Below are 20,345 nucleotides of genomic sequence, written 5' to 3'. Positions count from 1 at the left end.
TTTCAAGCCGGAAACGGAAAATCCACATCAATCAACCCTGCAGAACCACTCCCCGCCCTCAACCTTTTACAAAGTCTGGGCTTTTAAGGGGCAGAGATGGTTCTGTTTGGGTGAGGAGGGTGTGGAGGCTGTGCAGAGTCATGGACAGAAGATGGGCAAGGCTTCAGCCCAGAGTGTGGCAACCTCCTTGACTGAGGGTTGAAGGTTGCAACTTGGTGTTAGTTTGCAAACTCAGGACCTTCCTGGGTGAATCCGAACCGGGGCCACATATGTGGAAGGCAGAAGAAGATCGAAGAAAAACGCAGAGTACTCCAGACTGGTAGGTGGCAGTTCTAATAATCAAGGGAACGTACTTACAAGGCTTGTCTTTTGGCTGCAAAACGAGCACATCTCCATGCTCGCCAGAATCTTGAAAGTTTATACAGAGGCCTTAACTGTGCTTGGTCATGCATACCATCCAAGTGGTCTCAGTACCACACTGCTCTCTCAAGTCTGCATCCTTGAAATGGCACCCACTGTGAGAATGGTGGGCAGAACATACATTCTTTCTCCTATACAAGGACAGGGGAGGAGCCACCAATTACATGGGTCCAAAGAGGGTCAAGCCATGCTCATGGGCTCTCAATGGCCTTCTCTATAATTTGGGTCCCTCTGGCTCCTCAGAACTGGCAGGAATTCCAATGGGGACAGTCACATGTGGGCTGTGAACTAGGAAGCTTGGTCTTGGGCACTCCAGTGACATTCCCATGGCTGTGGCTGAGAGCATGGCCTCCCTGCAGCCTCAGCTGGACAGGGCACTGCATAACACAGGGGGCCAGGCACTATGGCCAACAGAAACAGTAGAACATTCCTGTTACCTTTCTTTTTTTAACTGAGTAAACTCTGGAACTTACTTTCGTATAACAAAGGAGGGACAAGAGCCTTAAATTTTACTGAGATTCGAGACAGAGCAAACCCTGGCATATAGATGTTAGCTAAAGATGTAATTTCTGGCATGGGTGGTCAATGAGAACCTGCTGTACAGCACAGGGAGCTCTATATTGGGGTCTGCAATAATCTATATGGGAAAAGAATCTGAAAAAAAAAAGGCTATGTGTATATGTATAATTGAATCACTTTGTTGCATAGCAGAAATTATCACAACATTGTAAATCAACTATATTTCAATAAAACTTAAAAAATGTTATTTTAATTTAGACTAATGTAAAATGCAACACATCGTAGACTGCCAGTGCCATGCAAAGATTGGCTGGCTTTCTACTTGTTAGGCATTGTGTTCAGCAAATTAAATTATTTAGTTCTCAAGCCCTAGGAAGTAATCATTACCATGACCCCCATCTTACAGAGGAGCGGACTGGTGCTTAAAGAGATGTGCCACAAAATTTGCAGCTAGCACAACTCAACAACTGTCAGATATATTAGTAACTTCTGTGGAACCAGTGTAGTAGAGTGGGAAAAAATAGGCCTCAAGGTCAGAAAATGCCTTTTGGAGATTAAATCTTGCTTTTACTACTAACTCTAGTACACAGTTAACACCTAAAACATTAATTTCCATTCTCTTTTCTATTCCTCCATTCTTTGTTGGTATACAAACCTAGAAAGAGATGAGCAATAAAAATTCACATGTGTTTGGAAGTCTCAGGCAAAATTCACATATATTTTGCCATGAAATATATTGCAAATGGCATTTGGAAATGAGAGGAAAAGCTTGTCTTAAATATCAGCTTCAGATCACTCACTTAGGAAAATCAAAGTTTACCTTACCTTTTATTAGTGAGCAATTCCCAGTAAGTCTTGAATGCATTAACCTTCCAATAAGAGCACCTGTCAAAGTTTCTGGCTTATTGGAGGCATGTATCTAGTGTCTGCTCGTCATTTTCTTATGCTTCAGAAACAGTGAAAACCAATGGAAGGAACATGGGCTTTGGAGTTATAAAAACAGAGCTGCAATCCTAGTTTCTTCCCTTACTAGGTTTGTAACTGCATAAATTCTTCATTTGTGGGGGCTTCAGTTGCTTCATGGCATCTTCACAGAATGACATGAGAATAAAGTCAGAGAAAACATGCAAAGTCCTTATAGAATACTCAGTGCAATGTAGGCTCAATAGCTCGGTAAGTAGTTATTTTTATTTTAGCTGTTCCTTCTCATCTGTCAGATCAAGTGCTTCTGCTAACTCAAAGAGGTGAGATATAGTTTTTAAGGGCTATTGGTGCTGCAAAGCAAGATGTCTGCCAGACAGTCTTCTTATGAATAACCCATTGCATTAGGTAATTCATATTTTTATTCTCATAAAGCAACTCTGTGTGCTCCAGTTTAATAAGTATTACCTGGGCATTGATTGGCCCTGTACTAGGTTCTGTGGGTTTAAATGGGTAGAAGTCACCTCTGCTCTCAAGAAGAGGACTCCTGAGTACTAAAGAACTCAGTCTGATCCTAAATTCCATAAAGACATAAGGGGTGTGCTTCACTTTTGTAACTCCTAGGGTACCTAGCACAATGCCTTCACTGAGCTTAGGAATGTTGCTGAATTTAACAGAATTTCTGCCAGGATCCCACTTCCTCGTGGTGTAAGTTCAAATTTCTCCCACAGTATTGCACAGTTCATCTGCAACATGCAAAGATGGCTGGAATAGTTCCAGAGATGTTTTTCTTACTTTTCTCATTTAAGCTGTCCTAGTCTTCTAGATTTAAATGGGCCATCCATGTCTCTATAAATCCTATCATCTATTAAATCCTTTCATGTTTCAGAGAATCCATCTTTGCACAGACTAGATAATAAAAATCAAAGAAGGAAAGGTTAAAAGCGGGAGGAGATGGAGGAGGAAGAGAATTACAATAAGAAGATACAGAAAACAAGTTCTTGGAAGAATTATCAGTGAAGACATAATTATTATGCATTAACAGCCGACAGCTAGCATCAGTCCAAGGAAGTTGTCTGTATTCTCTAAGAACTTCAGACAATGTGGTATTCATTTATAAATTCTTGACAGCTCTTTAGATAAAGTGTGTATAAAAATTTTGCAGCAATCCATTATCTGCCTGGATGTACTTTAATTTTAGAGTTAGAATATATTTGAAGTAATTTCCCCAAGTCCTAAACACACTTTCCTTTAACTCTATGACCTACTTTAAAAGGATCATTAAAAGGATTAAACTGAGTTGAAAAGTTCCTCTTTTCCTTCTTTGGTTCTTTGTTCTATCCATATAGCCTAAACAGTGTTTCTGGCTCAATCAATTGGATCTAAGTAATTGTTTTGAAAAATACATTCAGCAGTCAGGATGGAATGTTTACCATCATCCTGCCCAAGCCAAGGCTGTCTGAATGTGCCGAGAAATTCTGATGCGGAAACAGTTCAGACTGGGGTAAACAATTAAGGGAAAGGTAGCATGGAAAGCACCCTAGGAGACAGTACAAAGAGACAGTCCATGTTAAATCTTCCAGGTTTTTCAGAGAATTCATAAACAACTGAAATTGCCTTTTTGATTGTTTGATGACCCCAACCAGCCTGCTCACGAGCAGACTGTCCAGAGTAGCCTCTTTTCTAGCTGCCAGGGAACCAGCTTTACTCCCGTCACCAACCCCAATATGCAAATCTCACTGATCTCAGAATCCTTGTCGGGTTTTTTTGAGCCTATACCTATTTTCTTATAAATCATGTTCTTTGATGACATTAAAAAAGTTATCTCCCTTCCATGTGGATAAGCTGCCATTTCGCTTGCAGCTAAACTAATAAAATGCCTGAGTTGTTCTTCAAAAGTCCTAACACAAGGAAGCAGCTTTATGGGCAAGTTCCAGGAGAGTTTTCTCATATGCCATTAAATAGTAATTCAGGCTCACCTAATAACAGAAAAGAGAGGGTTACTGCAAACTATAAAGCAAGTTAGTAAGGAATCATTATTTCACGTTCTGGTTTTACGTGTCTTTTGGGTTGAAAGTAAACGCTATAGAAAGGCAAAATGTAAAACAGTAGTGAGGTAGTGGAATAGGGTCATCGTAAGTGCAATAACCATCAGGGGAGTCTTCTTACATTCAGCTAAATGTTCAGCTGGCTCTGGAAGACAGATGGAGGATGGAGCCCCGCTTGCTACCGGTAAGAGCGGCATCGAGATTCTTCTTTAGAGGAGTCCTTGCAGCCACTGACGCAGTCCACACAGCCACCCAGCAGCTGTTCTCTTTGCTCCCTCACTTCACCTTCGTAAAAAAAAAAAAAGCTGTACTGGTCACTTGTGAAAAAACATGGAAGACTTTATTCAAGACGACTGAAGTAGGGGAGGGAGACTGAACACAACTCCCTTGAAGCAAGAGGTGGGAAGATTTTCAAATACTGAGGTGAGCTAATGGGGAAGTACTGGAGGATCTTGGCTGGAAGGTTACTCAGTGTGAGTAGGGTGTCTTTGTTGGCTAATTGCCCCTTACTGCTGATTGCAGCTTAGGTTCCTATCCTGCCAAAGAGGCTGGGGGCTGGCCTCTTCTTTCTTGATGGTTACATTTCAGAGGGAGGGTTCCCTGGTCCTTGAGAAAGACATTCCTGGGTCATGGAAGATTTACATTTCAAAGGGGCAGAGGAAGAAATCAAAATTGTGAGTTTTCGGAAGTTAATACTCGAAGAAAAGGGTGGCAAGGGGACTATGGTCTTGAAGAAATCTGTCAAAAGTTTAGTGAAGCGCGGGGGAGTGTTAAGGCCATCTGGGTTACCCCAGGTGACAGTCAGGTGCGAGAGAATGAACCACACTGGTTTAAAAGCCTCCCGCCCCATGGGATCCTGAATCTCTAGAAAGAGTTCCAAAGGGCCCCCTAAGGGACATGTCTGACTATCAGGGTCATCACGCTCAGGGAGGCCCAGAGTTATGAATCCCTATTAGATTTTCATAATTCTTCCAGTGCAGATGCAATTTACCAAATGAAGGTCAATTTTACCACAAGCCATACTTCTTAATAACATGGCTGACATTTTGTCTTTAGCAGGTTTCCAGAAGAGAAAAACACAGCAATTTAACTGGGAGGCAAATTCTTATGTGGAAGAGGAGTGATTTTTTTTTGTTATCTTTGCTCTTAATAGGTATCATTAAAATGTTATATTCTACTTCTTTGCTTTTTCTCCAAACACCCTCTAATCTTCCAAAAACATGTACCCTCATGAGAAAATGTATACTATTACATACACACATGTACACGTCCAATCTGTCATGCTGTCCTTCACTATTCAAGATTGGCTGAAATTCCTTCTTGGCAAAATCTTTCTTCAGTTTCATCATTTTGTAATTCTATTAAGTTAAGTAAGTGCATGACACATGTTGCTGGTTATGAACATATTCTTAGTTCTCTCAATATTCTAATTTTCTATTTCCTTCTCTTGGGTTTCTAATTCATTAATACTACTTTGAAAAGCAGGACTCTGTGGACACACATATTTGTGGACTGATTATAGACCTTGCCCATGCAATCTGTACTTATCCATTTAGTACTCACAATGGCCAGGCTCTCTAACATGTATTAAATAAATATACATCCCTCTGTCAAGGAGGTTGACAGCTGGAGTACAACAGACCTAATTTCTTTCCAACATAATATGACAAAAAGTATTATAAAAGAGATATACTTGGGTAGTGAAATAGAAAATGAAAAATGAAAACTAGTGAAAATGTACCTAAGTGTATTAGATGTTAGATGCAAGGTTCAATACAATTGCTATAATTGTACCTTAGATTTAATTGAGCCTCCTAAGAGTTTGCTAAAAAAGGCAAATTATGGTATCACAGTGTACATTAAAAAAAAGTTGAGGGAGTTCCCGTTGTGGCACGGCAGAAATGAATCTGACTAGTATTCCTGGGGATGCAGGTTTGATCCCTGGCCTTGTTCAGTGGGTCAGGGATCTGGCATTGCCATGAGCTGTGGGGTATGTCGCAGACTTGGCTCAGGGCTCAGATCCTGCATTGCTGTGTCAGAAGAAGAAGAAAGAAGAAAGAAGGAAGAAGGAAGAAGGAAGAAGGAAGAAGGAAGAAGGAAGAAGGAAGAAGAAGAAGAAGAAGAAGAAGAAGAAGAAGAAGAAGAAGAAGGTTGAAGCAAAACTGTTTCTTTTCTCCTGAGGAAACAAAGTTTTGGCTAAATTTTTTTTTCCTGCTAATAAATTATTATAAAATAATAATTCAAATAAATTTCTTACTAAGGGTTTTATATAGGGAGTGTTGTAAAAATTAACTGTTAGGGGCCTTTTATAAAATACCAACATAGGTAAAAACAAGATATCACTCAGTTGTTTCTTAAAACAATCTTGAACAAAAACTATGAATGCACAAGTTAGTGAAAGTAGGAGTTCCCACTGTGGCTCAGCTGGTTAAGAACCCAACTAGTATCCATGAGGATGTGGGTTAGATCCCTGGCCTTGCTTAGTGAGTTAAAGGATCCAGCATTGCTATGAGTTGTGGTGTAGGTTGCAGATGTGGCTCGGGTCCTGCGTTGCTGTGGCTGTGGCCAGCCGCTGCAGGTCCAATTCAGCCCTGGGCCTGGGAACTTCCATGTGCTGCATGTGTGGCCCTAAAAAGCAAAAACCAAACCAAACAAAAAAACCCCAACTTTGTGAAAGTAAATATATCAAGAGCTAAGTGGATATGGTCCTGAAGCATGGATATAGCTGTCTTCTGTCTAAAGGGAGCCTAGACTAGGAGCAAGAACACCAAGGAGAAATGAATGGTATCTCTCTTCAAAAACCTTCCTGTAATGGAATCTATTTTAGCCAGATGAAGGGCAGGTGACCTGAGGCTGCATACGTGTTTTAATGATGTGATGAGTTCAGTGGAGTTGCTTATTACTGCTTGAGAAGAAATTTGTATGTTTTGGAGACCAACAGAGCAGGTAGTAGGCTTCATACATTTTTGCTGAAGTTAAAAACAACAACAACAATTAGCTGGTATTACCCTACAGAAGAACATCTGTTTGGAAGTGCAGCCCTGGAGTAACTGTCTGCTTAACCAAGATTTTCTTTTGGGAAAAGCTTTGGCCCTAATACAGCATTTGATCAACCAAATGTGCAAACAAACAAGTTCTCAGTGACCAGCCTCCTGGATCATGGGAGATGCTTGAACGAGGAAATATGTGGGCTGCTACCAGTCACAATCCCACAGGCAGGGCAAAAGCGAATTGCTCCCCTTTGGTCTCTATTTCTCATCTCCATGAATTCTGGTCTTGCATGCCGTATATAAATATCTTTCTCTGACCAGAAAACTGTTTTCTTTTCAAGGTAGAGTTATTCATGATTGGTTTTTCCTATTTTGAAGACTACCTGCCACAGGAATATTTGTTTAATCCATGCTGTGGAATTCTTTGTGGCAGTAGGTGGATGGCAAGGCCAGTTACCTTTTGACTTTACCCTTGGCTCATGAGAGTAAACAATACTGCAAGCACATAGCAACATAGCTCTGAATATCTCCTTATCTTTGTAGCTTGGGGACATAGGTCCAGTCCATTTAAAAGGAATATTTAATGATCAAGTTATAAGATAAAATTAAAGAGTGAGAATAGTGCCGAGGGTCATTTTTCCTTGCCCTAATTCTTACAGTGCTATTAAAAATACATATTTCACAACATGCAACAACATTGCCTTATTTCTTAAGGCCACAAATCTTACTTGCTGGTTACTACCAGCAGTGCCAAGCTGGGTGGAAAAAAAAACCCTATTCCTTATATGAGCTACTCATTTGGAATACAAAGAAATCATTTTGCATTAAAACATGGATCACAATCACTCAGAAGGAAAGATGATTTTGTCTGGTGGACTTGGGAAAAATAAATCAAGGAATAATGTCACGAGGGGTGGGGGAAGATCTAGATTAGTCACAGCTGGTCTCTCTCTACAGTGAATTTAATTTACTCAGCAATATAATTCTCAGTAACCCTTTGAAAATAGCTACTGTCATCAAAACACAGTTCTACATTTTATTAGTTACCTAACTTACATAGGATAATAAAAATTATTAACTCTTAGGTAAAGTTGAGAAAATACACAAGAGGATTCAAGGGTCTTGCCTAAATAAAAGAAGAGGCATTTTTACCTTCAATTTGTGGAGCTCCCATCAGTCAGGGCAACTGTATTTACTTGATGTGTTTGATGTTCGAACTCTAATTTTTTGACAGCCCTTATTATGCAGTAGTCATCCTGCATTAAGTCAGTGTTGAACTCCTACTGGGCTTGAAACATGCGAGTGTGGTTTACTTCTTCCTCCCCCCAGCCTGTGATTCTTTTCATCTTGATTAACAAACAGGAGAGAGATGGTTCCAGAAAGCATTTGGTAGCTTATTTATTTGTTTGTTCTACAAATAACTTCGTGAGTGTCTGCCACATATCAGACCCTGTGCCATTTGCTAGGGATAAAGCAATGGCTAAGACAGATATTTGTTTTTGTCTGCCCGGAGCTTAGAATCTAGGGAAATGAAAGAACAAATCCTCAACCAAACATTATCAGGGTGGTGGGCGCTACTATAGGGGAGTTCAGGCACTGGGGGCCCAGGAGGGCTCCTTGAGAAGGCTGACATGGAGGTTGTGCTGAGACTTGAAGCATCAGCAGAAGTTGTGAAATCACTTTCTTCTGTACTCTACATTTATGTGAGAAGACAACCTAAGGAAAAAAAAATCTCTATTCGTTAGTTTATGCATCTGAGTATCTTGCCCCATATGGATGCTCTAACACAAACAATAAAGGAATAGGGTCAATGACTTCTTATTCAGAGGGTTAGCTCTCCTGAGGGCTCTGAGCACTTGAAATATGTGTTTTCCCTTTAACCTTAACCTAAGTTCTCTGTCTACAGAAAAGCCTAAAGTATCACATGTGATTATTAAGGACTTTTTTTTTTCTATCACCTCTTTCCTACAACCTGTCTCTTTAAGGAAAGTCAACACAGGAATTGACCCATTCATTTTAGGACAGCAGTTCTTCATCCAAGGTATAATTCAGAGAACTCATAGCCTGGATGAGAACAAAACTGCATCTTTACTTCAGGTGTAATTTTACTTCTCTCATCTCTAACTAAAATGTCGCATCCCTTCTTTCCTTCCTTCCTTCCTCCCCTTTCTTTCTTTTCTTTTTTTCCTCCCTCCCTTCCTTCCTTCTTTCCTCCCTCCCTCTCTCTGTATGTATACACCATTTATTCTTTCTTTCTTTCTTTATTTTTTATTTTCCCACTGTACAGCAAGGTACACCATTTATTCTTGATTCTACACACCAAATTTGTGACAAGCAGCATCTAGCAAAGACTGATCCCCGACCCTGCCCATGAGGGCTCACATTCTATAAAACCCCAGGGGCACAATAAACAATGGAAGTATTACCAGTACCTGTGACTTTATAGACCAACAGAAACCAATGATATTTTTATATTATATTAAAAAAGTAATATATAAAATATTTTATAGCTGTTTCATATGTTCAAAAATGTTTTTTTTTATTCATCACTACTTAGAATTACAGTGGCTATTAGATCTGCTGCCAGATCTTAGGTGATTGTGATCTTTCTACCTGTGGCTGCTTATACCACATCCCTGGACAACTGCATGGCACCTAGTCGTCAGTCATTGCATTGCCGAATGGTAGCAAGTTCTTATGCTGGTGATCAGGCATCTACAAGGATCTCCAGTATTGCATATCTATGATTATTTATTTGTCAATACATAGTTGAAGAAAGGACATCCACGTTTGACTGGATAGTTCAAATGAGATTTTTTTTTTTTCTTTTTAGGGCTGTAACTGTCACATATGGAAGTTCCCAGGCAAGGGGTCGAATTGGAGCTGTAGCCTCCGGCCCACACCACAGCCACAGCCGCTTGGCATCTGAGCCGCATCTGTGACCCACACCTCAGCTCACGGCAATGCTGAATCCTTAACCCACTGAACAAGGCCAGGGATCAAACCTGCATCCTCATGGATGCTAGTCAGATTTATTTCTGCTGAGCCAGGATGGGAACCCCTCAGATGAGATTTTTTAACTTCTTATAAAGACACACATCTGTTTGTAATGTGGCATAGGCGTGTGCAGACAGTCTTCACTCTGAAATAGGGCTTTTAAAAGTAGCTTTTAAAATTAAAAAAAAATTTAACTAACTTGTCTACTTTAAATGTGTTATCTTGTAATGTGTTGATAAAAACTCACTTTTAATATTTTGATGACTGTACTACAATGGGTTTCGTTTATCACCTTAGGTGTATTATTCTTAGTTTGTACATTCAAGAACATGTTCATGAGAAGGAGTTTACAAGGCATACCACACTGGACAAGGAATTAAAAAGGTTAAGCATCCCTGTGTTAGAGTAATGCTGCCCTGGTTACACTGCAATGCTAGTACTGCAAGGAGCCCTTCTGGAGCTGCCAAAGGAGAGCAATGGCCTCACGCTGGTAAAACTTGTCGGCTTATGTAAAGATATGGTAAAGGTGACCCCTTCTAACTTCCGTATTGTCCTATCTCTGGCATGTGATATGTAATCATCAGCCTGGGGCTTTAAAAACATTTCTACTGAAGTATAATACACACATAGGAATGTGTACAAATCACAAAACATAAATTATCACAAAGTGAAGGTACCATCAATTACCACCCAGGTCAAGAAACAGAACATTGCACCCCAGAATTCCCCTTCATGCCCCTTCCCAATCACTACTTCTCCAAGGTTACTACTTTAACTTTTAATACCGTAAGTTGGCTCTGTCTGTTAGTCAACTTTACATAAATGAAAACAGCTGTACGACTCAGCCATGTTTGTGTGTATAGCTAACATCCATTCTTGCTGCAGTACAGGATTCCACTGCATGAATACACCATATTTTCTTATCTATTCTATTGTGGATATACAACTGCACTGTTTCCAGTTTGGGGACATTAACGAATACTGTTCTTATGAATATTATCATCCATGTCTTCTGGCACACACGAGAACTGCTAATTGATGGGTATGCAAATACTCAGTTTTAGTAGATGATTCAAACTGTTTTCTAAAATTGTTATACCAATTTATACGGCCACCAGCAATGTATGGAGGTTACAATGGTTTCACATTCTCATTAATCCTTGACTATACTTACTATCAATCCTGTTATTTTTAGCTATTCTAATGTGTATCTGCTGTTTTAAGAATATTATGCATAAATTCTATAACAAAAATTTACATACCCAGTTCTTGAAAAACATGTTTCAGTTTAAAACAATCACCAGAGACAAGAGACATGGTTTTCTTGAAATATATGGATGTTCATGTAAAAATTAAGACCATTTTTCTCTTATATTTGGTGTAATTGAAAAAAGGAAAGTAAATCCTTGGGTTTCTATCTGCTACTCTCTGAAAGGACTTAATGATCATCAAAACCCACATGATGCCTGATCCCCAGGATCTCAGAGTCAGAAAGAGGATGCAGACCAATGAACAGGTGTCAATAAAGCAGTGTGACAGGAATTGATGGAGGCACATGGCATTGATCCTGTTTCAAGAGGTCTGGAAATTGAGCTCTAAGCTTATGTCAGAGGATGAGGCATTCTATAAAGGTGACCAAGCGGGGATTAGGGAATTAAAGGCAAAGAGAACCACTTACAAAAAGCTCATTACCACCACCAGCTCCCTCAGGGACTGACATGAGCAAAGTAGGAAAGATGGAGCCTGGAGGTATATGAAGTGCACCTAAGGTCAAAAGTTCCAGAGAACTGGCATGGGGGATACTGTTGGCAGCACAGTGGGAGGGGCACTGATAAGGCGATTTAACACCTGTGTGCACAGACACATCACCCATCCACTGTTTCTGTACCCACATCATGCTGGGTATTGCTGGGTCCCCTAGGGCCACAGCCTAACATGGATAAATGGCCCAGAGGTGATAGACCCATAGACACTTTGGAGCAGGCAATGAGGCAGGATGAAGAGATTATCGTCTCCATTTGCCAAAAGCCAATGTGAATGAGAACATCTCAGTGGAATCCACTGTGGGTTTCTGACAATTGCAAGGAGAGGCTCTTTTTCCTCTCCCATCCCACTGACTTTTGTTTTAGCATGTGTATCCCCTTGAAAATTACATACAATCTCAGGAAAAGAGAGGGGATATCTAAATTGACTGAGATATAACTTCTGTCACCCAGGGGCCTAGGAGTTTAAATTAGAAGCTAATTTATCATGGCAGAATAAAGAGTCACTTTTACTGCACACTAAATTAGGGGCGTAAGACTCGCATCTTCTACACTTTGAATGATTTTCTCCTAAGTTCTTGGCAATTCTTATGTAGAGTGGGTTAGATATTGCCTAAGCAGGTGTGAGGGAACAACAACAGGAAGGAAAGGGGGAGAGCCTAGCAAGCAGTACGGTTTGATGACAGTCCACAGGACCTAGACCTGATAGGAAAGAAAATGAAAAAGAGAGAAGCTAACATGTCTGAGAGAAGCAGGCAGGCCAGGAAGCTCTTAGAGCTCACCCTGAGATTAAGGGTCAGGAGTAACAGCACTGAATGAGGGAGGCAGGCAAGGCAGGTACGGTCATAAAGCAGAACCTTTATATTGGGGGATTGAAAAGCTTGAACTTGGGGCAGACATCTTTATTTTTAATCCTAGTTCTATCATTTGCTTACTGTACAACTTTGAACAATTTACTGAATATGTTCGGAGCCTCAGTTTCCCTCTCAGTAAAATGTGGGTCATGACAGTAGCTACCTCATGGAGTTGAATTCAGAATTAAATGAAACAATAACATCTACAGGTGATTGCTCAGTGTCCTGAGATGTGATAAGTGCTTCATCTACAGCAGTTATTATAACTGGTAAGGCAGTTATGGTTACGGGATTCAGAATGATGCTGTGTCCACACTGTGGAGAGACAGTTTGAGACTGTGGCATTGAGAAGATGAGGAATACTGTGTTGGATGGCAAGCTCTATAAACTCTGGAGTCACTGCAGTGACATAATTTGGGGTAGAGAGGAAGTCTGTGAGCCAGATGCCAAAATGTCTATCAGCCAACAGGGAGTGACCAGACGGCTGGGAACGGGAACAATCACGTGCAGGAATGTTATGAGCATCAGGGAGCAGGGATTTTTTCAGGATAGTGGGAGAATGGTAGTTCAGGAGTGACACTGGGGAACCCAAAAGTGTGAGCTTTACCATCCAGTGCTGATGCAGGTGACTGTGAAAAGGAGCAGCATCCTGTTGAAAAAGATCTAAGAGGAAGGGCCCTCAGGGAGCACCAGATTTTGTTACTGGTGAGTAGGTTCTTGTCTCCTGGCAGAAAGAATTCAGAGATGAGACACAGGAAAGTCAAGTGAAGATTTAGTAAGTGATAATATGCTCTCAATGGGAGAACAGGCAGACCCAAGTGAATAGTTGCCCCGAGTCTCTTGGGCAGGCTGGTTCGATGGGGTCTAGAAATGAAGGGGCAGGATGTTCACTGGGGAGGGAGGTGTTTGGGGCCATGTCCCCTGACTTTCACCCCAGCTCCACCTTCCTCAGGGGAGAAGGGATGTCTGCCTTTATTTAGTCTTGATGCGAAGTGTCATGGTGATGGTGCCTCATGGAAAACTTCTTATTTGCAAGGCCAATGTTATTCTAATGAGGTCATAATGAACACAGGTTACATTTGGATGCTGGAGATTCCTACCTTTTCCTATCCTTCTTTCTCAGGACACTTGTCACTCCAAAACATGTGGTTTCCTGTCAGTCCAGAGGAGGTTCCTTCTTTTCTTGGTGTGCCCAAGATCCCATTGTTTACAAGATGTATGGTTTCCTGTCATTTGGCCAGTGCTGCTTATGTCTAGTTATCTGCCTGCTCTAACAGTTTCAGTTAAATCAAAATGGGACAAAGAGTTCTAGAAAGTGGGAGAAGGACAGTAAGATTTGTTACTGTGTAAAAAAAGCATCAGGGGGCACCTGGAAAGGTTTGGGAGGAAGAGAAGCACAGGCAGCTGGAATGACTGAGGGAGCCTTGAGCAGAGGCATCCATCAGAAGCTCGGTACAGGATCCTGTGGGTGATTTGTAACCATTTTAAAAGACCTTTCGAAAAGACTCAGACTTCTCTGTGCTGTCAGTGTTGAAAAAGCAAAATGCATAAGTCAGAAACAAATACACACAGATTAAAAAGAAATTTGATTGGAAAGAATTCAAAGTTAATTAGCAAATCAGCATATTCAATAATACGTGTCCGTAACTCTCATTCTATAGCATCCCCATAAAACCCTAGAAAGTTTCCAAATGAAATAACTGTAGCATTCGATCTCAAAAGCACCAGAAATTACCTAGGCATATCCTACTCAAGACAAGCACTAGCTGCTTTACTTGGCAAACCCCAGAAGCTGTGAGGCAATGACTGGTTTTTAAAGAACCACTTCAGATACTTCATTTCCTTTAGTTTTTAAAAAAATTGATGTTTTGACCATTGGTGAGTACACCTCACATCTATTGAGAGGTCTTTGTGTCGTCCAGAGCATGGTCTCATTCTAGTGCCCTAGACACCTTTAGGCAACTGGAGCGATCTGCTGTCTGAAAAACACAACTGCCAAAGTCAACTTTGACTGTGGCTTTGCTTGAAATTCCAAGAGCTTTTCAAACAGTAGGATTGATGCTGCCAATGCTAAATGCTGCACAGGAAACAAAAGACACATCCATAGTAAGGGACATAAATGGAAGATGAAATATCTGAGTCAGGAAAAATAAATAAAACAGTTATGGAAGAGAGTCGTGATGGCATCGGCTTCCTATTTAAATTCATTATTTTGTTGTCTCCAGGTAGCAGCACAAAGGTGAGAGAGATCTTTAAGCCTGTGTGGCAGAGACATATTTTGTTAAAAAGTAAGAAGCAATGCAGGCATCTGTCTGCCAGGACAAGCAACTTCGGACCAGGGGAAACTCTCTGCAGCTCATTCAGACATTTGGAATAAATCACTGGTTGCCGGCTGGAAATAACTTGTTGGTAAGGATTTCCTGAGACGCTAATATTATGCTCGGAAATTCAATGTGCTGAACAAAGAGAGCACTGTTGTGGAATTCTGCTCTGAATCCGGTGCACCTGGGCACTGTGTTGCGAGGCCAAGGCCCTTGCAGCCACTATTTCAAGTTTCTGGGGTTTCCCTCAAGGAGCTCCAGGAGCTAATGCATTTACTCATGGTTTAAAAGAAATGGTGCGGCAAGAACATGGAACTGGGAGACCTGGTGAACTGCAATGGCAACTCTATTTTCTTACAAGGTATGTGAGCTTGGATTAGGTGCTTACTCTCTCAGAGGTTTAATTTCCTATACATAAACTGGGGTTAATACCTGGTGGTAGTTACATGAGATAAAGTATCTAAGACATCTGGAAAAGCTCCCAGTTCTTACAAAATACTAAGTACTATTTATCATACTAATAAAGCCCCAGATCCATATGCTTTCTGTAGAAAGGAAGAGTATATCTATGATAAAACAACTTTGCTGTTAGCTGATTATGTATTCACACTACATCCACAGAGTTTATAAACAAGTTCGGTAATTGAGACTCCAGTACCAAAAACCAGGTGGGTACAGAGGCTCTGGAGTGGGACTCCTTAGGCTGGTCAACAAAAATTCAGGCCCTCAACCAGTCTGAGTTCCTCATGCTAGATTCTGAAGCTCTCACGTGACTACCATCTTCTCTAGCATCTAGAGAAATAGAGGCTTCCCAAAAGGATATTGTCTTTCTCTCTTCTCTTATCACCCCTCTTCCAAAGCCCAACTTCCAAGCCACCTGTAGAGGTTGTCAGTTGAATGAATCTAGTAGATTTCATTATGAATATAACCAAGTGATAGTTGGAAAGAGGGTTCAAGAGTCCATAGAACTTAAGGAGGTAATGAGATTTTTTAGACAATCAAGATGGACCTTTATCAGCAGTTCTCCTGTGAGTTAAAAGTATTTAAAAACTTCAATCTCTTCCTCAACTACAAGAAATCCTTTGCCTCCCTGGCTCCTTCCTGCCATACTATGAATGTCATGTTGGAAAGGGTGAGAGTTGGAGACGAAAAACATTCCATCTTGCCACAGTCACTTTGATGGATTTCATAGAGGTCTTATAAAGGGAGGTACAACTAGCTTCTTTCTAACTGTTAAAGAGCAGCTGAGTTGTTCTGTGCCCTAATACCAGCAATAAGTGTAATAGGTAAGAACAAATCTGACTCCATATGGGACCTGTTTCTTTTCCTTTACCTGTTGCAGTCTACTGCTTTTGTTACATGTTAAGAATGTTGCCTATAGCCTGAAAGATACAGGACAGTCTATTCTTAAGGCTCTGACCTTTAAAAGTATTACACTTTTCCATTCATACAGAGATAAAAAGTTGCAGAACAGAGCTTAACATTTATCTTATTGGGGGTTTACAGGAACATTATGGCATTATGACGTGACCTACATGGAAAGCTGCAGGAAGGAAGGATTCTGACACCAAGAAGTTTGCACCAACCAACCACATTCCTTTCTTTTTCTAGTATAAAAGAAGCCTGAATCCTAACTTGGGGAAGATGGTTCTTTGGGACCACCATCTTCTCAGTCTGCTGGCTTTCTGAACAAAATCGCTATTCCCTGCCCCAACAACTCCTCTCTAGATTTATTGGCTTGTCATGCGGTGAGCAGGATGAGCTTGGACTTGGTAACATAAGTCTCCTGGAAGGTTCAACTCAGCAGGATCTTGTACTTGCTTCTCCATTTTGCAGTTCTTTAAAGTTTCCAAATACCAATCTCCATTACCTTTTCCAAGATATACTGGCTGGTCCCTTGGGCTCTCTTTCCACAGTCTACTACCCAAAAATTATGGAAAAGGCTATCTCTGCCTTGCTATATTGAACTTAGAGCATTCCCGCCCCTACTCAAGATCTCTTCCTAAATCTTCTACCATCATCCTATCCTCTTTTTCAAAGAGAATAGAGTAGTTTTGTTTTGTTTTGTTTTTTCTCTTGTAACAGAGAAGTCAGCCTGTTAATCTAAGTATGAGTGTCAATGGAAGTGTCCTATGAAGAATGGATCTTCCATTCTTCATTCTTCTAAATGTCCCATCCCAGCCTCCTGATTTATTCATAAGTGACAGGGAATGTGACCAACCTACTATGGAATAAAAGGAAACATTCAAGGGTCAGCTACTTCATGCTCATCAAGAAGTCTAAATTCCACAGCAAAATTCAGGTCTCCAGGCCATTGTTCCTGGTGTCACAGTGCTTAGTTTTCTTTTCAATATTGCACATTGTTCTGGCGACCGACCATATCCCCAAACCAACAAGCCACTTGGAATTTACTGCTGAAGTGAGAAGTATGTACTAAAGGAAACTGGTCCATTTTGTTCCTTTGTCACATACCACAAACCAGAGGTTGGGTAGCCAGGATCCTTCTTAAACTTTGAAAAATGAGAATCCAGTGGTGGCATTTCTGTATCATTGTATACATGGACAGGAAATTTATATACAGGTTTCACTGAGGTGCCAAGTCACAACCACTTGACTGACAAGATTGAAAAGAGCTTGAACAACTGTTTCTGGAATGACTGTGAAGAAAACGGTATTCTTATACATTAATGATATAACTATGAACTACTACACTGTAAACATATATTAAAATTAGTAGTTTTTATACCATTTAACCTAGTATTTCAACTCCTAAGAATCTATGCCACAGAAATAAAATATTGCATTCTGAAGGGACATTTGTAGAGGATATTCATTGTAGTATTATTCGTTTTGGATGAAAACAGAATACAAATTTAATACCTATTTCTGGGAGAATGACTAAATACATTTTTTGACATCCACACCATGGAATATGATGCATGAAAACAAATAGTTGTAGCAAATTCACAAAGCATTTTCCATGAGAAAAAGTGTATTTTGCAAAAACAATGACAAATATGTATGTACATGTGTACATATATACATATATTTATAATATATACTATATATGCATATATATCTTTGTATAATACCACAAATTTGAATAAAAAGATGGGAAGTTGTTAAAATGGGTGATTTGTGGGGAGAAGAGGCATGGGTAGAATGCTGATGTTGGAAAAACAACAAGAAAGTCAAAATAAACAGCTTATTTCACATGATATCACCTATCTGGAATCTAATACATGGAAAAGAAAAGAAAATCATGGACCTGGAGAACAGACTTCTGGTTCCTGAGGAGCAGGGGGAGGGAGTGGGATGGACTGGGAATTTGGGGTTAATAGATGCAAACTACTGCCTTTGGAATGGATAAGCAATGAGATCCTGCTGTATAGCACTGGGATGATATCTAGTCACTTATGATGGAGCATCATGATGTGAGAAAAAGAATGTATACATGTACGAGTGACTGGGTCACATTGCTGTACAGTAGAAAATTGACAGAACACTGTAAACCAGATATAATGGAAAAAATAAAAATCATTATTCAAAAAATAAAATAAGGAAATAAAAAAAGAAAGAAATTCACAATAAGTTTAATAGTTGATTTCTTATCAGAAACCATGCAGGCCAAAGGGGAGGAAAAAAACAAACTAAATAAACACCTTATATAATATTAATCACAGTTGTATGCAAAAATTAAAAAAAAATCATTATACATATGCATTATTCTACACCCAACAAGGTAGGCCTCATGATCAATGTCCCAGCTGCAGACTCACAAGAGGGAAGGCCCTGTACCAATAAGGTATGCCTGATGCAACTCAGCAAGATGCTTTTGTTGACCTAGACCCTTCTTAGATCCATGATATCTACAGAGTCCCACAAAGAGCTTTACTTTCAGTGCTATTCTGGAAGTGTGCTTTTTCTCCGTTAAAAACTCCATGTTCCATGCATGTCTCCCAGAGACAGAGCAGCAACGACTTGCTTCTGAGAGCACCAGCATCTTCATGTGTTTCTCTCAGGGCTCCTTCAGAGTTTCAAGCACACACATTTTAGCTAAGTACCAGCACCTCCAAAAATCTTTAGAACCTAGTATCACTCTTTCTCAACCAATGAAATGTAACTTTGTTTTAGAAAAACTCCATGACATTTATTCCAATGACATAAATATGAAGGAAAGCTGCTTCATGTTTTTGCCTCAGCCAAATGTAATTGATCATATGTGCCCCCCACCCCCGCGAGACAACAATGAACCCTGGACTCCTCCCTCCCTGGGAAAGGGTAAAGTTAGGGTGTGACAAATCTTACCCCTTTCTCTCAGTTCAGAATGACCCGTGACATACAAGGTTTTTGACATGCCATTTTGATACGGTTTCTTAATTCACAAATGAAAAGTGATCCTCTGAAGAATAGTCTAGAAAATTTCATAGCATTACAATTCTACTCAGTGTTTCTCATCTTTTGCATAGTCCACGTTTCATTTATAGAGAGAGGAACCGCCATATGCTGCGGGAGTGGCCCTAAAAAAAGGACAAAAAAAAAAAATGTGATGAAGCCACTGTTCCATACTGCTTAGTACAACCCACTTGGTCCAGCTTGGGGCTCCACTGGTCTTTCAAGAAAAATTGTGAAACTTCTGGGCCATAATTCCAAGCAAACAGGCCAGATAGTTTGGTTTAATCTAACACTGCCAGGTCCTGAAAATACCGCCTCTAGGCTAGGACCAAGTTTGCTTTCCAAATGCCCCCAAGCTCTTCTGCAACTCTGTCAGCATTAACCTCTGCTTCCCCAGGCACAAACAGTACTCCAATGAATGCGTGTCTTTCTTACTCTGGTTATAAAAACAAGCCCATATTGCTGAGGGGAGTCCCGTAAGCTTGATAAGGAATAGCTCTTCTCTGCTCCCTCAAAAAAAATCCAAGAGGTCCTCAATCACCACTATTTTTTTTCCTCCCAAAGATGCTAATATTTCAACCAGACTCCCTATCTTCTCCACTGACCACTAAGACGTGAGCTATTCTACCCAATCTTGTTTTTTTTTTTTTTAAATTTTTATTCTTTTACTCTTCCAATTCTTAGTAGTCTTTGCTTTTCTGCTTCTACTCAATTTAATTATAATAACAGAAAGACTCTGGAGGGCCCTGCTGCCTGCGGTCTGCTGACAGACCTTGGCTGTATTAGGCTTCCAGCAACATTTGATTCATCTTTACTCACCTCTTTGTACAAGTTCCATGGGCTTTTTCTCTACTACTTTAAATAAAACTTTTTTTCCCCTAATTTCAAAGAACTAGAAGTCTTTTATCTTACTCTGCTGGATAGTGAAGATATTGGCATGCATTCTCTAAAATCCTAAGGATTCTTTTACTTTTGCCAAACAGATGGTTGAAAAAAGGTACCTCACGGTTATTATAATTTCGTGATGAGGCTTAAGAACAATCATAATTTCATATGTTTATTGGCCATTATGTTTCGTTTTCTCAAAATGATTATTCAGAGACTTTGTTGATATTTC

General features: G+C 40.2%; 1 long non-coding RNA gene across 3 annotated transcripts in view; it reads right to left on the bottom strand.

Moving 5' to 3' along the window:
- Nucleotides 1–20,345, bottom strand: part of LOC110259475 (uncharacterized) — a 531,787-nt gene that overhangs the window by 126,205 nt on the left and 385,237 nt on the right. For all 3 annotated transcript variants that reach the window (XR_014838781.1, XR_014838778.1, XR_014838779.1), the window contains one exon: nucleotides 4,030–4,193. This is a non-coding gene — a long non-coding RNA (uncharacterized LOC110259475). The remainder of the gene's footprint in view (nucleotides 1–4,029; nucleotides 4,194–20,345) is intronic.

This window comes from Sus scrofa, chromosome 2 (assembly GCF_054392235.1).
Source record: "Sus scrofa isolate SSC_HxYL_T2T_F1_AM1 chromosome 2, Sscrofa_HxYL_maternal_Yorkshire_Landrace_v2.0, whole genome shotgun sequence".
In the NCBI taxonomy this organism is placed as follows: domain Eukaryota; kingdom Metazoa; phylum Chordata; class Mammalia; order Artiodactyla; family Suidae; genus Sus; species Sus scrofa.
Note: the sequence above shows the minus strand (reverse complement) of the source record. Positions and strands in the feature narration are given on the sequence as shown.